Genomic DNA, 20,095 nt, shown 5'->3' with positions numbered 1-20,095 from the left:
ATCCAAAATAAATATTTTCGAGTGTATAAAATCGCTATTTTAAATTTGATTATCGTCAATGATTTCCAATCTTTATTGTTAAAGAATTAAAAAGATTTATTTTCATGTTTAAAAAAGGTATTAAAAATATAGAACTCAAAGGTAAATTCAAAAAGTTGGAAGTCTATAAAACCTGACAAATCAAACGCTTATGTAGAACAGCTATCATACAAGATCTGATAACTTAATACGGAAGTACACTTTCCAATCACAAATGTTTAATATGAATACAAACATTTCGGTTAAGTCGCATGGGCAAGTAAGCGTAGGCATAGACAATGTCGCAATTTATAGTTATATTTTTTTCAGCATTACACCGATTGAGCTTTGACTTTGATCTTATAAAAAATATTTAAATATATGCATATAAAACGCATACCTTGATTACTGAACCAACACCCGTGGGTACTTTTTTGCTGTACAGAATGTTTGAAAACTGGAGGGATTGATTTGCAATATATGTAAAAAGTTGTAACTATAGCAGGAAAAATATAATTTTGCTTTGAATCCTTTTCGGATTTAATGCCGTTGATGTCTCAAAGAGATCCAGAATATACCAAAGAGATAGTCAAACTCATAAGTCGAAAACGAACTGACAATTCCTTGGCAAATACAAAAAAAACAACACCAAAAAACAAACAACAGTCTACAAACACAACATAGAAAACTAAAGACAGCGCATCACGATCGAACCCCAGCAAAAAGAACGGGGTGAGCTCAGGTTCTCAGGTTGAGCAGACACTTCTCCACATACCACAAGTGCCGTTTCATCTAACTGTGCGAAAGCTTGGTCTGTAGAGTACCTGATGAAGTACAAATGACTAAGACATGAATGATCCCGTCAATATATCAGAAGGTGATTATCTGTATTCAAATAACAGAAAAGGACTAAAATAGATATCTAGCGGTCATGGAAACTGACCATTATAATTGGTTAGCTGCCAATGACTTACATGTATAGCATTACAACATGTGGAAACAGCACTATTCTCAATAGACAAGAAATCTGAAGAAAAAAAAATTGCAATCCACTGACGATGTTTCTGAAAAACAATAGTAAATAAATTTTGAACTGCAAACGGTCATTGTGATTTTAACCGGTATTTATCCTGCAATCAGCCAACTATTGTACAAATAACAGGTACAAAAATAAAATTTTGCTTTATTTGTACTTGTAGAAATAAAGTCTCCTGTTACCCCTCTTCCATGTTGAGCAAGCGGTAATGTGGATATTTCTTTTTGCGTACCAGTTCATTTTGGGGTCCTCTTCGCGGTCCGCGTTTACACAATGTCAATTTCTTTGAAAAATAAGAGACAATGATTTAGATTTTAACAACTAAAGTTTCAAGTGTTGGGTGTAAATTTCTGGATAAAAATTTATTTGTACTCGCTGCGAAATAGGAGAAAAGCTCGGCGAGCCTCGCTTTTCGTCCTGTTTCTAAAGCTCATACAAATAAATTTTATATTTTCCGACAATGTACATATATTGTATATTTAAATGCTTAACAATAGATTCATAAGCTTTGTACAGTCCATCAGTCAATTTTCAGACTTATCATCTGTGGTAAATTCAGTACTGTGCAGTCAATTAAGTTGTCGTCATTCTATTTACAGATTGGTCAGTAGCTTTTATGAACCTGTACGAAACAACAGGACTCTGAAAATCTGAAAATCTCAACAGTACTAGATTGTATACAGGCGAAATTCATGAATCGTACTGAATTATCAAAAAAACAATACTTTAGTATCTGAAAATTACTTTAACTCTGAACAGGACTTAACGTGTTTAGGTTCAGACTTTTCAGATAAGGTTAAGATCAAAATGGCCATTTAAGACTAAAATGCATTTACTAGTGAAAAATACAGACAAAATAAAGATGTGGTTGGGAAAATCTTGTTTTGTGAGTACTAAATATTTCCCCTCTGTATCTTAGCGAGTTGGTCAAAGGGTACATCTGGGAATAGAAATATGTAAAAACTTTTGGTCTTCTTCCGACCGACAGTAAACCCCTTGCCAAAGCGTGGCATTCGTTTGGCTGTGCGAGATGTATAAATTCGCAGCCACGTCCGATCAGTATAGGGACGTTAAATCCTTGTGTAGAGAATGCATATTCAAAATCCTTGCTAATCTTTTTGAGGGGTCCGTAAGTGGCCTGTTGCAAGGCTTGTTTTGTTTTTCCCTATCCAATATACCCTTATTTCTCAGTGGCAGTCAAAATTTGCCGCCTTTTATCTTGGTCGACACCGTAGAGCAGGATCTACTTATTATATTAATTGTTAATTTGGTCTCAGCCTGAACATGAATGAAATATTTGCCACTGGACGTAAAGCAAACAACGGTCAATAAATTAATCATATAGATTTTTGGCAAAGTTAAACCTATATAAAACCGTATGCTAAAAATAAAGTAAGAACATTTAGTTCACTCAATTACATAAGCATATCAAAATACCAAAGCATAACAATGATTTCTCGTAACTAAGATTTATGGAATCTACATGTTTATACAAAAATGTTTGGTAATACCAAAAGCACATTATGAGCAATGTATCGATAGCGAACTCAAAGTGATTTCTTTATTAAATTTATTAAATTTGAAATTATCCTTCTCATACTCAAACACCAACTGTTCCTTTTAATGATTATTTTCTTAATTTCCCAGTCTTCGATTGACTGTAAAGAATTCGAAGTAAAAGGATTAAATGCTTTACCAGCTAATATGAAAAAAGGTGAAAGTATACCAAAGGTAGAATCAACACTCATAAGACTGGCAACATCATGCCAAAAAAAAAAAAAAATAAAAAACGGAAAACTACGATCAGACAGACAACACTCAAGAAAACGCTGAATCAAAACTAAGGTTGTTAGACCATATATGGATACAGTAAGAAAGTTTAAAATTAGGATTAAAATACTGCTGAAAGTTACATTTTTTACAAACAAGGCGTCATAACTTTAGAATCACATTCTAAAAATTTTAAATTCAACACAAAATTTGACTGTTGAATATAATAGAAATAATGAAACATATCACTATACGAAATCAAATTATTGGGATTAAATTAGATTTAGACCTAAGATAATTATAGAAAGTGTTAGCAATCAAAACATTTCTTTTTAATCGAAAATAACACTTTTATAAAATGCGTGCGTCCGAGACGGGTTTCTGGATTAACATCGCCATGAAGGCTCAAACTAAACATTTGAAAGTCAGGTATGTATAAATATGAATTCAAAACAACTGCTTTTTTGTGGTAACATTTAGAAACATTTTTACATTTATAGTATTCCTTACGTTAGATTTGTGTGAATTGCAGTACAACTAAATCGTTCAAGGCAGATGTAAAAAACTTTCTTAAGAAATGACTTTTATTTAGGCCTAAACATGGACTTCAGCAATTATATCTAAGTTCGTAATCAGAGTCAAACATGAGCTAAATTCCTGCATCAAATCTTCACATTGTATTGCATTTTTATGTAAGGTTAGTTCAAAAGTAAGATTAAACTGAAAAAATTATGATGAATCAACCAAACAAGATTGATTGCATCTAATTCTTCGCATTTTATCCCATTGCTACACAAGGGTTTTAGCGAACCTTAGACAGCGGATAGAAATCTCATCGGTTAATATATCGATTGTGTACTATTTTCTAATGTGTACATGTCCTGTGACAGATGATGCATGCATATCAGGAGACGTTTACCCTGTCAACCCATCCGTTATAGCTTCTGTAGCTGTTAACGCAGTTCTCTCATAATTTGTTTTTTCAATGCTAAATGGGTTTTGAACATCGATCTACTATTGTTGGCACTTATAAAATTGAGCATGGAAATTGGGAATGTGTCAAAGAGTCAACAACCCGACCAAAGAGCAGAAAAAAGTCGAAGGTCACCAATGGGTCTTCAACACAGCGAGAAAATCCCGCACCCGGAGGCGGGCTTCAGCTGGCCCCTAAACAAAATTGTGTACTAGTTCAATGAAAATGGACGTCCACTAAACTCCGAAACATATAAATGAACTAAAATTAAAAAAACATACAAGACTAACAAAGGGACAGGCGCAAAAATGCGGCGGGGTTAAACATGCTCAACCTTCCCACTATACCTCTTGAATGTTTTCCTTTTCGCATGTTCTTCTATTATTGTTATCGATTTTTGAAGATATGAAATTCATTCGATATGAAATAATTTTTAATAATATTGTAGACTTGTATTATCAAAAAAAACATTTTGAGCAATATAAATTACAAAAAAATATATGATTTGTTCGTGATACCTTCTAAAACACTATTTAAAAAACTAGCATTAAAGTTGAATAAAGTGCATAAACTACAACTACTATTAGACATGATTAATTCCAATTAGGAAAATGGAATATCTGAAAAGTTCTTAAATTAGCATTTGATTAATTGAAAATACTGGTTTTTCTAACAATGTCATAATAACAGTTGAGAAAAGATCATTTTTAAGGATAACGGAGAAGTCGTGACAGTAATTATGTTCCTATTATAGCATCAACCCAGGGAATAAGTGAGCACACGTGTTCTCTGGAAAGTCCGTATTATATAACGCTGAAAGTCCGAGGTTATGTCGGAAAATCAATTATAATGCAACAATATATGCATTGGAGTAACAATCAGCCTGTTAATCGTTTAAGGATAACAGTTTTTACGCATTTGTTCTTTACAATAAACGTCTGGGTAGTAATTAATAGTTATGAAAATGATACATTTTTGAAAGGATATACTTAAGTTTTGTAAAGGGGATGGGTTTTATTCAATATAAGATTGATTAATTAACGGAAAGTTAAATTGTATTTAATTTTATTAGAATTTCTTTTCACTGATCCATAAGATATTACAATTTCCCTTGTTTCTTTACTGAGTTTAAATCTACAGTCCCAAAAACATCAGCAAAGCAAAATATTAAAACAATATATGTTTTCTTATTTTTTGTATGATATAAAAAAATGCATTTTGTACATGTATGAAACACAATACTAAGGAATGTTGAATCCACCCATGGCTTATAAAACTGACAGATATAAGCAGTACGTGCTTATTAAATAACCGTGTGCAACTTTTTGTTCCAATTTTAATGTTTTTTTTATTATTAATTCACAAGTTAATAAATATTCTGATATTAAAAATTTAATTACGTAAAAGGAAAATCAACTCAAACAACATCCAACTTATAATTGAAAAAATAATAAATAGTAATTCATACCAAAAACCATGTCATAGGTATTCTTTTATATTTTTGTAAAAAACTGGATTTTCCAAAATTGTCTATTAAGAGTATCGTGGCGTTCATTTAAGACAAAAACTTAATGCCAAATAATATTATGTGAATCGAACTATTACTTAGCCATAAACTAAACCCATCCAATACATCATACAGACAGTTCCCTGATTAATAAAATGCATGAAAAAAGCCATGCATATCAATTATCTTCTTCATGAATAATAATCACATATATCCAAAAAATGGTGAATGCCATGCATCGAAATTTTTCTGAAGGCGCTGTAAAGCTATGGTGTTGCTTGCTGGTGATTTCAAACTATTATACAGAAATAAACTCATTCGCAATACACTGTTCAAATTGATAATTGAGATGGATCTAATGCAATTTTCGACATTCTTATATAGGATGGCACTATTAGAGCAGGAACTACTAACCATTGGTAACCACCAGATTTTAATGACATTTAAGGTCTTCAAGCCGCAGTTCTTCAGGTTACCCTGTGATTTATCTCTTCGTTGTTTGCCGTTTCGTTTTTTTTTTTAATAATGGCTATGGTCTGTATTCCTTTAACTGGTACTTTGGGTCATATAGCTCTTCAACTGTTTTGGTTCTTATACATCTTTGGAGTTAAACATTCGTCGTTTAGCGTTCATGATGAAGGTTAATCCAGAAAAATACTTCTGACGAATGCAATTTATAAAGTGTTGTTTTCATTTTGTACGTTTTATGGTGCCCTTGCTATATTCTTACTTTTTATACATTTGTTGTTGCTCAGGTAGTGCATTGTGTACAGTTGTGTATTTCTTTGGACATGGTATTGTTTGATTTTCTTAAATATAATTTCTGAGGTCCCATAGATATCCTCTGCCACCTTCGTAGTAACATTAGAAAATCTTTCAAGACTAAGCTAGTTGTGTTGTAATTTTGAAATCGCGATGGATATGAGATTACAATTTTTGGTTGAATGATATCTATTACTTATAAACAAAGGCATGGTCAAATTATTTACTTTTGAAATGTTGCAGCCGTATGATCGGTCACAAAAGACATCAGGTTGTTTACAAGTCTTTCCTTTCTTGCTTCTTGTAATCTAATATGGCCGGTAATACCCATATTAATTTTACAAATTTTAAGCGTTGTTGTTTCTTTTCATCTCTCTTTTATTATCTATTGTCAACTAGTTTTACTGTCTAAAATTTTGAGAATTCTAAGTTCTTTCTTGTCACTGTACAAAGAAAAATAACTCTTGTCATACTATTATATACACGTTAATTATATCATATTAATATGACGACGATTGATGGATGAAGTGTTTTTGTACTATAAAATTCGGTGCTTAGTATCAGCAAGTGGTTATTATCCATATTTAATGAAGCAGTCCTTGACACAATCTTGATGTAAAGAATACTTATGTTTATAATAGCAATAAAACAAACTATCCTTGAATTTGTTTTGATACTAAGGAAACACCTTAACTATTGTAACTAAAACAACAAAGTTTGCATAATTAATAATATAGTAAATCTATATTAGGTGTGAAAACGGCTCACGTCCGTGCTGGAGGGAAAATCAGATATGAAGGCTCTAATGCTCTCTACAATAGTACGTTGATATCATAGGGTGTAAAATCAATGAATAAACAGCTGCGCCATGAGCGCATGATACGCCCGTCGTCTTGTGTGTGAATTTTTATGCAATATCATAAATAGTTTCTGACATACGGCGTGACATGCGAAAACCCCCCCCCCTTTTTTTTTTACAAAAAACTCAATATCTCTAAAATAAAATTTTGAATCAAAACCAAAAAGTATACAGATCTTTAGATTATTATAACTAAGAAGTGTGTAAAATTTTAAGCAATAATCATAAATGGTTTTTGAGTACGGCGCGACATGTGAAAACCCCCCTTTTAAAAAAAAAAATCAAAATCTCAAAAATAAAATTTTGAATCAAAACCAAAAAGTATACAGATCTTTAGATTAATATAACTAAGAAGTGTGTAAAATTTTAAGCAATAATCATAAATCGTTTTTGAGATACGGCGCGACATGTGAAAAACCCCTCCCCCTTTTTTTACAAAATACTCAATAACTCAAAAATAAAATTTTGAATCATCACCAAAAAGTATACAGATCTTAAGATTAATATAACTAAGAAGTGTGTAAAGTTTTAAGTAATAATCATAAACTGTTTTTGAGATACGGCGCGACATGTGAAAACCCCCCCCCCTTTTTTAACAAAATACTCAATATCTCTAAAATAAAATTTTGAATCATCACCAAAAAGTATACAGATCTTAAGATTAATATAACTAAGAAGTGTGTAAAGTTTTAAGCAATAATCATAAATTGTTTTTGAGATACGGCGCGACATGTGAAAAAAAACACACACCTGTTTTAGTTACTAAGTCCCGTAACTCAAAAAGTTTTAATCTTATTTTCACCAAAAAGTATACAGATCGTTTGACCATCATAAAAAACAACTATGTTAAGTTTCATGAAATTTGGATAAGTCATTCTCAAGTTACGGTGCGACATGTTTACGCTGGACAGACAGACGGACAGACGGACAGACAGACGGACAGACAGACGGACAGACGGACGGACAACGGACATTTTTGACGGGCATATAAAAACTAATGCATTGACATTTTAATGAAATGCAAAATTATTAAAAAATTGATATGTTTGATCTACAGAAATTATAATAATAACTATATTTTAAATCAGACAACACCATTCTTTGAAAATAAATCCCTATGCAAAACAAGTCATCAGATCCATGGACAGGACTCTTGTTGAATTGACTAGCTTTTAGTTTAACTCTTTACTATAACCGTAAAATGCATTTTTGTTTGTTTTTTATTTGCCATCAATCCCAAAGATTTGACTAGAGTATAGAAAATGGCCATCATTTTACTTTTCCTGATCCGCCCGTAAAACCCTTGCTGTATTGTGTCATCCGTTTGGCTGAGTCTGTAGGTGGCCTGTTGCAAGGAAATGTCTGCCCATATAAACATATCTTCATTTTCATGTTGCAGTCAGACAATCCTCCACCCGGTCATTCTACCGTACAAAATCTATCTATCGTATTCATTGTAAATTTGTTCCCGTTCTGAATATGCATTATACATTGACCAATGGACATTAAACAAGGGATGGCTAATCAAATAAATTATAGTGTATTTTATTTAGTAAAGTTAAATGTCAATAAAGGTTTGAATTGATATTAATGTGAAGGTAAAACTAATGTCTTTTAGATATAATAATTCCGGGTATAAACAGACTAGTTGTTTGTAAAAAAGAAGAGTTGTTTTAATTTGCAGGTACAATGCATGCATGATAAAAGTGTGTTTTGCACTTTTCTTTTAAAATTCATAGCACAAGAGCTATATATCCAGCAAGTCGAATATATATATAATGACTTGAAAAGCAAACAGATTGTGATGTAAGCAAAGCTATAGTTTAATAGCATGCCCAACTCTGAAAGGTATTATCAGCAGTAATCAGTGCTGCATGATTTATAACATGCGTTTCTTAAATTCTCAAAAATCAAAGTTCTACTATATAAACATATTGTGGCATTAGTAAAGTCTGCATTTTCGTCGATTCAAATATTTGAATCAAGAAGTTATCATTAAGTATCTGTATAATGTGACATCCCATAGAGCTTTTTTAAAATCAATAATTAAAAAAAAATGTTTTAAAAAAAGTAATACTAGCGAAACTGTTATAGTTTACTTTTCCCTTTAAATTTAAATTTGTGCACAGTGGTATCTTTAGTTTTTCACTTCTGTAACAAAGGCTGTTTTGTATTGAGAATATTTGACTACTGAAGCCATAATCATCTTTTGTTCTGTATATTAATCAAACATTTGTCTTGCTTATATTACTGTTTTATAAAATTATTATACAGCATATTGAGACTTTGTATGATTTAAAGCTCAATGATCGCTTCTGAACATTTCCTGTGCTAAAATCTCAAGAAGGAAATACTCTTTATAGAGATCTTCGTTATTCAATATTCATCGTTATTCTTACAGTATGCTTGTTTGTTTAGTGTCTTGTGATTGACATTTTCGTTTACAAAGGTATATTGAAATCGCAGAAGGATATTGCAACATTTTGTTATATTGAATTTATTGATAGCGGACTTTATGACAGGTTAAATGAAAATAATATTTATATATTTCGTGCTTTCGAAGAGCTTTTCTAGTTTTGACATCTTCAGGAACGCTCAAACCTAAACATGGGAAAGCCAAGGATGTATTGATACGAAGAGAGGCGAGGAGCTATTTGACCAAGACGGACCTAAACAGAATACTAGTAGCCAAATTCATCTACGTTCAACTTTGCATTAGGGAGTTTCTTAAAACAAATTAATCTATCAACGGGAAATTACAAATGAGTAAGTTATAAAAGATGTCAGTTCCGACTTCTGAGCTGTTGATATCATCGGGAACTATCAGTCAAATAGTGGCAGTATCGACCCAATGCTAGAAAATTTAAATAAACATTTTATAAATTTCGAGCAACCCAAGCACTTTTCTGGATGTACCTTAATAATAAACTTCCTGAAAAATAGGTATTCGATCATAACATTTTAAAGTTATTTTTCAAGTTTGGAATGCTAGTACGAAAAACATAATTACCGATTGCCTCTCTGAAAAAAAAACACAAAATGGGATGTATCTCTTCTTTACGTTTATGAGATGTTTTTCCTTGTTAAGTTATGAAAGAAGTAGGCAGTATCAAAACCGGTACCATAAAACATAACTAAAAAGGAGGTGTTATTATTTTTACAGGCTATTTGTTACTTTCTTAATTTAGAATTATTATTGATAGCATTATACGGTATTATTTTAAGTACTTTCGGGAAAAGAAAGGGGATATAACAAAACTGTCTTTTGACCAGTTATGAGTTACTTACACAATTTAACCATGTAAGCGACCGGTTTCATTCCGTTTGGAGTTCATGCAATTCCCCCAGTATTTTAGGATGTTTTTTGTTTGTTTGTTTGGGTTTTTTTTGGAGGTGTGGGGGGGGGGGGGGGGAGGGGGTATTTGAAATTAATTGAAGAGTTTTGAACATCGGTAAACTTCTTTTGCTTATTATTTACAAAGTATCTACTGTTTATCTTGTAATTCAAGACAAGTTATATCAATTAATTATTAACATATCAAGTGACCTCATTTCAAAGAGAAAAAAACCCTTATATATGACAAAATCAGGTCACATGTTTATTAATTATTATTAAGAAATAAATATGAAATTATGTTTCCAACACTTTCGAGTGGTTGACCGTAGAGAAAAAAATTCTATCTGTAGAACTTTTTTGTCCTATTTCATTAAGTTTCTACTTATTTATACATCCCTGGCTTTCAAATGTTAAGGTTTGACAGTTACTGGTGAAGGTCAATCCAGAATAGCGCTTTGGCTGAAATTAATGAAGTGTTATTTTCATTTTTTTTTTTTCGAAAATCCATACCTTTAATTGCATTTTGACAACTTGCAAATTTTTTTTTAGAAAGTATCCAAAATATTTAGTATACCATTTTTATGTCTTGTTACATTTTGTTGAATTACCTAAAAACTATGCGTACAAACACCAGAACAATTTTCAGCTCCGAGCCGATCAGAACTGATGTTATGCGGCGAATTTTCAAAATATAAAACTTAATGGAGGTTTATAATAGTTCGATAAACTGAAGCTTCTAAATATTCACGTTTCATAAATAAAAGAAATGTATAACGACGTTGTTTTAGTATAAGTCTTTCAACATAACTTTAGAAGTTCCTGCTGCAAAGGACACAAATAGTAAACTTCATAGTTATTTTAAGAAGTGTCTTTAAATTGATTCCCGTTCAGCGCGTATTCTTCGGTTTATTGGGAAATAATAGTAATTGAAATTGTTTTGTTGTTTTTGTTTTTTATTGCAAGGTAAGCAAATTTCTAACGTACTATGAATTCCCAAGAATATATTCGTTCAATTGGCACGATCACTGTAACAGACAATTTATTACATGCCTTGAATAGATTTGTCTGTTGTGTCTAGCTTGACTCGATAACATTCGTTAACCTAGCACAAAAAAGAACCAAACATCAGTGAGATAGCCCTAAAGACAACTAACACAACGGAGCAAAACATATCAATTACACGAAATTCTATCTATAAAGTAGAAGGATTGACGAAATCAGGTAAAAGGAAAACCAGAACATTGTTACCACACTGCGTCTAATCATACGATCACATTCCACGTATCAGCTGAGCAACTGAATGTCGGACTGGGAATAAAAGTTCATCAAAATCGATAAGAATATAAGAAGAGCATTACAAACCAAACATTCTACAAAAAATATTCCAAATACGGCTAAAGAAATATATGACTTGGGTAGCAAAACCTTAGAGTTGCGAAAAAAATATTAGTATTTACAGAAAAGGAACAAAACAAAAGTGCTAACTATTGGGATGGTGAACAGTGGCGTCGACCCAGCGGCTATAAGATAAAAAAATAGTTAGGCAAACCAGAAACTAGGTTTTTTTCGTAACTACGGTCGACTCGTGGTTCTGGAAAATAACCGTCGTAAGGTATAGTCGAGACCATAACGTTATAAATCCTAAAATATTATACTTTTGCCAAAAGACCAAAACAATAGAGCGTTTGAGGGCATAATAATCAAAAGAACCTAAGAGAATACCAAACATGTTTAAGGTCAATTTACCTCCCGAAATTAGTTTTTAGTTCAGTGTTATAAACTTAAAATCTCAAACAGAGCATGACCAGTGCGTAGATAGAGAGTGACATGATTTAATTGATAACCTACTTTTCTAGATTCTCCGTAATTATTAAAAGAAAAAAGAAAACAATTACAAGGATTTAATCTCCTAAGGCATAGTTGATCATATATGATTTGGGGTATTTTTATGTCTCTTTTGGTCATACAGCTCCTCCAACTTCCAAGCAAGGACCCAAGCTCATAAACTCGGCAATATACGCAGGACTTCGGGAAAGTTCGGAGAGTCGACAACCTTGCTTCGAAAAATGACAGCTCATGATGTATTCAAGTGTTTATAAATCCTTGGCTCTCAATTTATTGAGTTTGAACGCTCTGGTGAAAGTAAATCTAGAAAAGCGCTTCAGTCGCATGCAATTTATGAAGTTTTATTTTCATATTTTAGGAATATCCTGCCGTCATACGATTCTAATGTTATATCCAGTGGCAGGCGTCTGAACTAAGAAGACGACATCATATATGATATACCCGTTTATGTAACATTATTTTTATTATATTTTCTTGAGGCAACTCTGCGTTTATACATTATGATGATTTTACAGGCTACGTTTTACTTCGCTGTAATTAGATTTCCAAAAAGATGTGTCAAATTTCACCAGTGTGGTTTTCACTAATTGGATAAAAAAAAGTCGATAATGAAACATGGTGGAAAGTCTTATACAAATGTATTCTCAAAAGATTTTGCAATACATCTTTGAATCAATTACTAGTATAATTCAATACAAACTACAATTTGACAGCTTCTGGAGAAAAAAAAACATATTTGAAAGACTTTCATTATATTTTGTTTTGTTTTGTCTAGAATGTTTTTGGTTGAATTTTTTAGATTTTCAGCAACAAAAAAATTACTTATAGACATGCGGGTTTGAGGCATCTTTAGGCATTTATAATTTGCTGACTAGACGTTAAAAAACGCCTTTATGTTTCATAAATATCTAAGGACATATGCACGATGCAGTGATACCTTTAGTTTGATAGACAATTGGTAGATTTCTGTTTAAAAACAAATATATTAAAAGTTTTATATTAATTCATGGTCTTAGATTTAAAATAGGGTTTATGTTTCCTCTCATTCTTAACATAGCTCAAACTGCAGTTTTAATAGATTATGAACGACAAGCAAATTAGTTAATTAATCGGTTTGCGTATACTTGAAAGTCATCTTCCCTCTCAAAACTAACTGAATTTCCTTTTGGTCTCGGATGTTATTTCAAAAGCAGGTGTCGTGGGTACGGAAATTGTATGCGGGTTATTTTATCAATGTCATCATGTTGTCTGCCAACATTGATTTAATCGTACTAGTAGTGTACCTATGGAAGGGGTGGACGTTTAGATATATCAAAATAAACATCAATTACCATGCGTACGGGCATGTTTTAAATTAATTATTTGGTCTTAATTTTTATCTAAAAGATAATTTGTTTCGGAAGGAAAGTAAATAAAATAGTCTATTTCCATTGAAAGTAAGGAAAAATTTGAATCAATATTGAGTTTAAAAATAAATTTCTTGTTTCTATATAGTATTTTTATGTCGGAGAAAAATGTTCGTCCTGAGAAGAAACCCCCTCCCCTCCAAAGATGAATAGTTGGTACAATGTATCAAGTATAATTTATTGTACGGGTGTTTAATTTCAAATTGATTTAATTTTTCTAAATGTACCACGTGTTGATATGGCATATCAAATATTTCAATGTAAAGCTGACTTGTGATGAAAATTCAATTAAGTTGAAACAAATTAAAATAATTATGTAACCGGAAATTTTCAGCTTGATTTTCCACAAGGAATTATGATATAAAATTTTGATAAAAAAAAATCATCGGTATTTTTATTAACAAAGCAAAATCGAAAACGATCAATCTCACCTTAGCTGGGCCTCATTATCATATCTTAAGAATTAATCTAATATATCTTCAGTCTCCACCTATCTATTATGACAAACACGATAAGTAAAATTGTGAAGTACTTTGCGGTTTTGACAGAAGCCCTGTCATTTATTTGACATATTGAGTCTGGTGACAAATTGGCTCACTTCCAAACACATCGTAAACATGTAGCGAATAGGTGTAATAATTTTGACCTATGATTTCTATTTATATATTTTTTTTAAACACGAACAAAGTAAATTTCTTAATGCCTTTTGTGAGTCATCTCATGTAATATTAAAACTTATTGATCTAACTGCATATCAATTAAATGCAACGATGAAAATATAGAACAAGGTCACTTCGGAAAACTTAAACCAAACTCTATTAAAAATTTAACATTGCATCATGGTCTAATGTTGTAAAAATAGTCTCGACATGCGACACACTTTCTTGTTAGAAGCTTGTTACGGCTTATCACTATGGTTACGACAATGACGAATCAGTATATATAGAAAAAGAAATGACGCATATTGTTAAATTTCTCTCCCATGCACGTGGCTTTGTTTGTTTTTATATGCAAATGATGTTTTGGTTTTGACACGCGGGAAGTTGGAAATGTGACAGAAGCAGACATAGAAACAAATGTTGACGAATGTATAATGGCTGAAAACAATGGAAGATAGTTCTCAACAAATATATCCCGAATATGTTGGAAGATCTTTACGAGTTATTGGCGATGAAATGAACGATTATTACTTAACTGCGCAAAATGGGGGTCGTTCGCCATGGATAGTCAATGAAAATGTGCGGGATAAAATTGTGAATATACTGTATTTTTGTATTCATATTATACATGTTGTTTGGTTGGAAATTTGAAGAAACATTCCAGGTAAATCATATCTTGATCTCTCAATTATTGTAAAACAAACAAAATCCACTTAAAAACGAAGATGCTCCTGCTTTGTTCTATGTGTATACACGTTTCTAACATGCATTATTATAGGGGAAAACAGGGCAATGATCATAATAAGATGCAGTGCACTAAATTTAAGCTGGATATTAAACGGGGTAAACATTTTGAACATAAACATTGTTATATATTTACATTTTAACAATACTGAAAAATCCTAGCTGAATGCATATGAAAATCAAAAAATCTGCTTTTTCTATGTTTATGATTTAAAGGCTTTAGATAAATGTATCAATGTCCGTCAATTTTAAAATGTCTTTGTCACGTTCTTGTATACAAATAATAATCACTTCAGATAAAGTACTTAAGTATAACAGTTTTAGTGTCAAACTCTTGACTAAATGTCAATAACATATTATTTCTTTGTTGTCGTAAATTTAAAATTGATGGTTCAAAGTCTATTTATGAAGTGCACCACGGTTGAGTTTGATGATCTTTCATGCACATTATTTCTGCATCAAGTAGTTATTTGTTGTTCAAATATTTGTGTCAATTGCATACAATAAACGAGAGAAATTGATTGTTGAAACTTAATAAAAGTAAATTGACAAATTATGAAGCATATAATTGGTAATGATTGAGAATGATGTTTTTATTACGCAACATAAATAAAGCAATTGGTATCAAATTAATGCGTTTATCAATATGAAAATTAATACGCTATAATAATAATAAAAAAAGGTGCACAACACAATTACGAAATAGGCATGAAAAGTGTGTTTTATATATATATATATATATATATAGCAAATGAATGATGTTGACAGGCCAATTCATGTGTTAAAAGACGCAAGTTCAAAGTTCACGATATTGGGGTATACCTTTTTATACCTATTACTCATTTGAATATTACAATCTGTATTATTCTGTACTATTTACATTATATAAGCATTATGATAGGTCAGTTTCTCAGGTATGGTGATTCACTTTGACATAGAGGCAATGTAACAACGGTTCTAAATATTGCTTTCTTTGTTGTTTACAAATGCACGTGCGTGTTTTGAAGACACGTGAATAAGAATACATATCTATGACCTTGATCTGCCATCGAACCAATTCTTTCCCACGATACGTAATCACTTAAAATGAAATATACGCAACTTAGTATGTTTTTCCCAACTTAAAACAAAGAAAGGCAATTAAATTTTCATTAGTAAAGATTTTATTTTATGATTTAAAAATGCTATGATAAATTGCTGAACTAACTAACCAACTGTAAGAATAATTCTAGGCTTTTGATTAAAAGGGGGCTCCCTCCCTTCAGGAGCTACATATATGGTTAATGTTTAGACTTTTCCACTCCTACCCGAGCTCCTACCATTGCCTTGTTGGTACCCACTCCCTCCCCCCCCCAAAAAAAAAATCCCCTACCCCCCTTTTTAAAATCCATGATCCGTATTTGTCATATTATTTGTTTTAAACTACACTAATCTGTGATCATGAAAGAAATCTTTTAGTAAAACCAATTTTCGTTCTAAGTGAACGGTGACTAGAAATAACTTATTTTGTTGCGATGGTATTTGTATCGATAAGCGAATGATTTTTTTGGACTAACGGGTCGGATGTCACACTTTTACTGAAATATGTATTTTATTTATTTTTTTTTTTTATTTTGCTCAACATTCATGAACGCTATTAAATTTTGCAATTGGAGTTGTTTTTTTAAAGACTTTAGCAGTAGGTCAAACGCATTTTTTCATAGAATTTCCAAACTATAAGGGACTAATAGAGTTAAAATCGCGTTTTTACATCATGCAAAGAGTTTTTATTTATCATCTAATCTGGAAGTTTTTTTTCTCTTGCATGTAATATTAAAATCGAAATTTATACCCGCCATATAACTGTTTTCAATTTGATTTAAAGATACACCGCGACAAACATATTAAATGGGACAGAGTGAAAGATCTGATTTTAATGATATTGTACTGTATTCAGCACGTTACCGTACGGTATCCACTTTTGTTTGTGATATAGACTTCCTTATAGACGCAACTTTCTTTTGTCGACGTGTTGTGGTCCTGTTATGTTGATCACAGTCTGACCCTTTACATCTCAAGCAATCATTTTCAACTTCTAATAACAAAAACACTTTGTTTCGAAAAGAACTTTCTTAGTAATGTATGTCAATAAGTGTTTGTCTAGACAACAGCAAAGCTATATCGAACTGAAAATTACCTGAACAATATAGATGCTATATAGGTGTATTGCAAACAGGTGTTAGGAAGAAAATATTAAGTGTTTTGTTATCAGACATTTACCCTTTATCTAACTTCATGTCATTTCAATGCAACTTATTGATGGCGAATAGACCTATGAAAACTGTTATGACTGCGTTCTCCCCCCCCCCCCCCCCATACCCACAAGAAAGGCTTTGCAGGACCGGATCAACTGGTACACTTCGGCTATGCTTAAATTTGGTTAAATGCACACTGGTCTACAAATCCATGCAAAATGCTATGTGGCAACTCTTGTGTGTAATGAAAACGCTACCTGTTGTAATATAAAAAGTTCCTTTTTTTCTCACTAAGCGCGGATACGGTTCATTTCGACGCTAACTGAATTAAAACGCTAATAAGGGCATGGGAGATACAATACTTAACTCGTATAGTATTATTTAGATCGGTTATGCGAACAGTATACTTTGTAGAATATTCATAAAACTATTTGAATGACCGTAAAAAAGAAGGTTCATGTATTCAATCATATTCTGAAATACATTTTAAAAACCAAACGATATATGATCGGAATTGCATTCTTTAATGCAGTAACAGAACTAAAAGGTTCAATAGAGCAACACTTGTCTCTGAAAACATTTACATATATATATGTCTTAAAATGTGTAATTTTTTCAGGGACAAGTACTTGTATTGTTAAATTAAAAAAAAAAACAGTAAAAATTATTATTGAACATGTCTCAATATTTATATTGTGAATTATATCATTTGTAAAATCGTTGTAATCATTGAAGAAAGCGTATGATATGTGTAATTATTGATTTGTTTTTACAGATCTGTGATTCGCATCAGAAAAAAATGTTAAGTATCTGCTACATCATTTTCTACTTCTTATTCTTCGGTGTACAATGTCAAAAGGGTAACAATTATCGACGTTCATTTTCGCAATCTAAGCAAATATATCTATTCCTATCTTTCCCCCTTTTCGAGACCGAAAAGCAGAGAGAGAGAAAAAAAAATGATAAACAGAAAATAAACAAATTTGAAAAACAAAATCCACCCTTAAGTTAGCACTGAACTTTGAAAATATTGTTTAGCGCTCTTTCCATTTTTAACTTTTCATTATTTATTTTTTTTATTCGAATTTCTTTGTCTTTTTTTTAAAGCCTTTCGTTCGCCTTTGTCACCTTTCAACTTTTCTCTTGAAGCCATTAAATCTGTTGACAAATTACATGAATATATTAATAAACACCTCTTCGACGTATTTGTAATGCCGTGAATAGAACAAGCTTTCTAAGGTTACAAAAACACTTAAGGACATTTTTTTATTGACCCTGAAATATCAAATGCACTTTTATAATTAAAATTACACTGATGCTGTAAGGAAGTTTGAGATATCAACGATATTTCTTTTCATTTCAGATTTTACATCTGTTACCCGAAGTTCAATAATCGGTAAACATTGACATTATATAAGTAAAACTTTATATACATTGGGAAAAGGATTGATTCAGAGCATCACCTGACATGAGTAATGTGTACCGGAAATTCCAATGCGCTTGGGTATATTGTGATTTTGGAAAGACCGGAAGTAGTGGATTCCATGACAATCAGATATATATCATCAATGGAAATGGTGCAGGTAAAAGGTTTTTCCAAGTCCACTGTGTGTAGGATTTTCCCATGTATATGGACCTGGAAAGGGGTTTTCCCTAACAGAGTATTGACATCGTTATCGACCAATTGATTTTTTCTTTGTTACACGATCCACAATCTCTGGATGCATTCCTTAGTTTAACATCGTTTCGTTCATCTCATTCACAAGAGAGATACCGCAAGCTGTGTTGGAAAAAGGCGTAAAATAGTTTTAATTAGAATGTCATGAACATTATTTCATTTTTCCAAAGGAATGCGTCTGTCCGATGTGCCGTTGATTTATGCAATATCTATTTTCATGAAGCAATACAAAAGATTTTATTTCTTATTCTAAGAACAAATCTCTATTTATTATGTAAATGTCTGTCGTTTAAGTGCCTATTTGTTGGTTCATATTTATGAAACAATAGAAACTTTGATTTTATAACATTTCTTTGTCTTATTGTTACATGTCTACGATTTTTTAAATATAAAATTTACTCTTCCTAAACCACAATTCAAGAGATAATACTGTTTATATAAATGAAGCGTACATAATTCTATACTTTAATTGGATTTATGTATCTATGTTTAGACAAAGTTGAACTAGATTTTGTACAATGGTATTGATTAATTAAACTGCGACACTTTTCATGAATATAAACATTTCCAAATATCATTTACACATAATTTTGTCAGCTGATCTCAACAAATTGAATTTGCTCATTTCAATTTATTATATGTAATTATTTTTATGCAAATCGTACTTTTTAATTTACTTCTTTGTACTGTTCATCATATAAATAGACATTTTTCAGTCCTGTAAATGCACCTAATGGCATGCCTTTATGACTTTGATATTTGTGATTTTGGATAAGATCCAAGCTATTTTTGTAAAAATGTATTTCGTAAATATATACACCTTTGTTATTGATTTTTAAAAATAGAAAAATGCGTTTAAAACGAGACATTAAATATGTAAGAAAAGCCCACCTCGATGTTGTTTTTCATCATTATAATGCCAAATTGGCTCTTTCATCTCATTAGTGTAAGTGATAATGATATGCCTGTTGAATTAGTAATCCCGAATGTGACACAGTTACGTACTATCTGTATTTGTTCTAAAGGAAAAAAAAATTGATAAAAATAGAGAATTTTTGATTAAAATATACCGGTATTGCGGTAATGAGAAAGTGATGAATTAGCAACGGAAGCCTCGTTGCACTTTTAATAAGTCCTGAGTTAACTCAGAAATGATATTTGAGGCGAGATTTTTTTCATCCAAAGGGATGTAGCTCGTTTTAAAATAGCTTTTGAGTAAATTAAGTATAAAGGGAAAGAAATATCAAACTAAATAGGCTGTTACTCT

General features: G+C 31.5%; 1 long non-coding RNA gene across 1 annotated transcript; it reads left to right on the top strand.

The window, feature by feature from the left end:
- The first annotated feature begins 14,052 nt into the window (after positions 1–14,052).
- Positions 14,053–19,718, top strand: LOC127710492 (uncharacterized). Its single transcript, XR_007986207.1, has 2 exons — positions 14,053–14,836; positions 18,514–19,718. It is a non-coding gene; the product is annotated as an uncharacterized LOC127710492 (long non-coding RNA).
- Positions 19,719–20,095: the final 377 nt, after the last annotated feature.

The sequence above is a fragment of the Mytilus californianus genome, unplaced genomic scaffold (assembly GCF_021869535.1).
Source record: "Mytilus californianus isolate M0D057914Y unplaced genomic scaffold, xbMytCali1.0.p SCAF_8, whole genome shotgun sequence".
NCBI lineage: Eukaryota > Metazoa > Mollusca > Bivalvia > Mytilida > Mytilidae > Mytilus > Mytilus californianus.
This window is presented reverse-complemented; position numbering and strand designations above follow the sequence as displayed.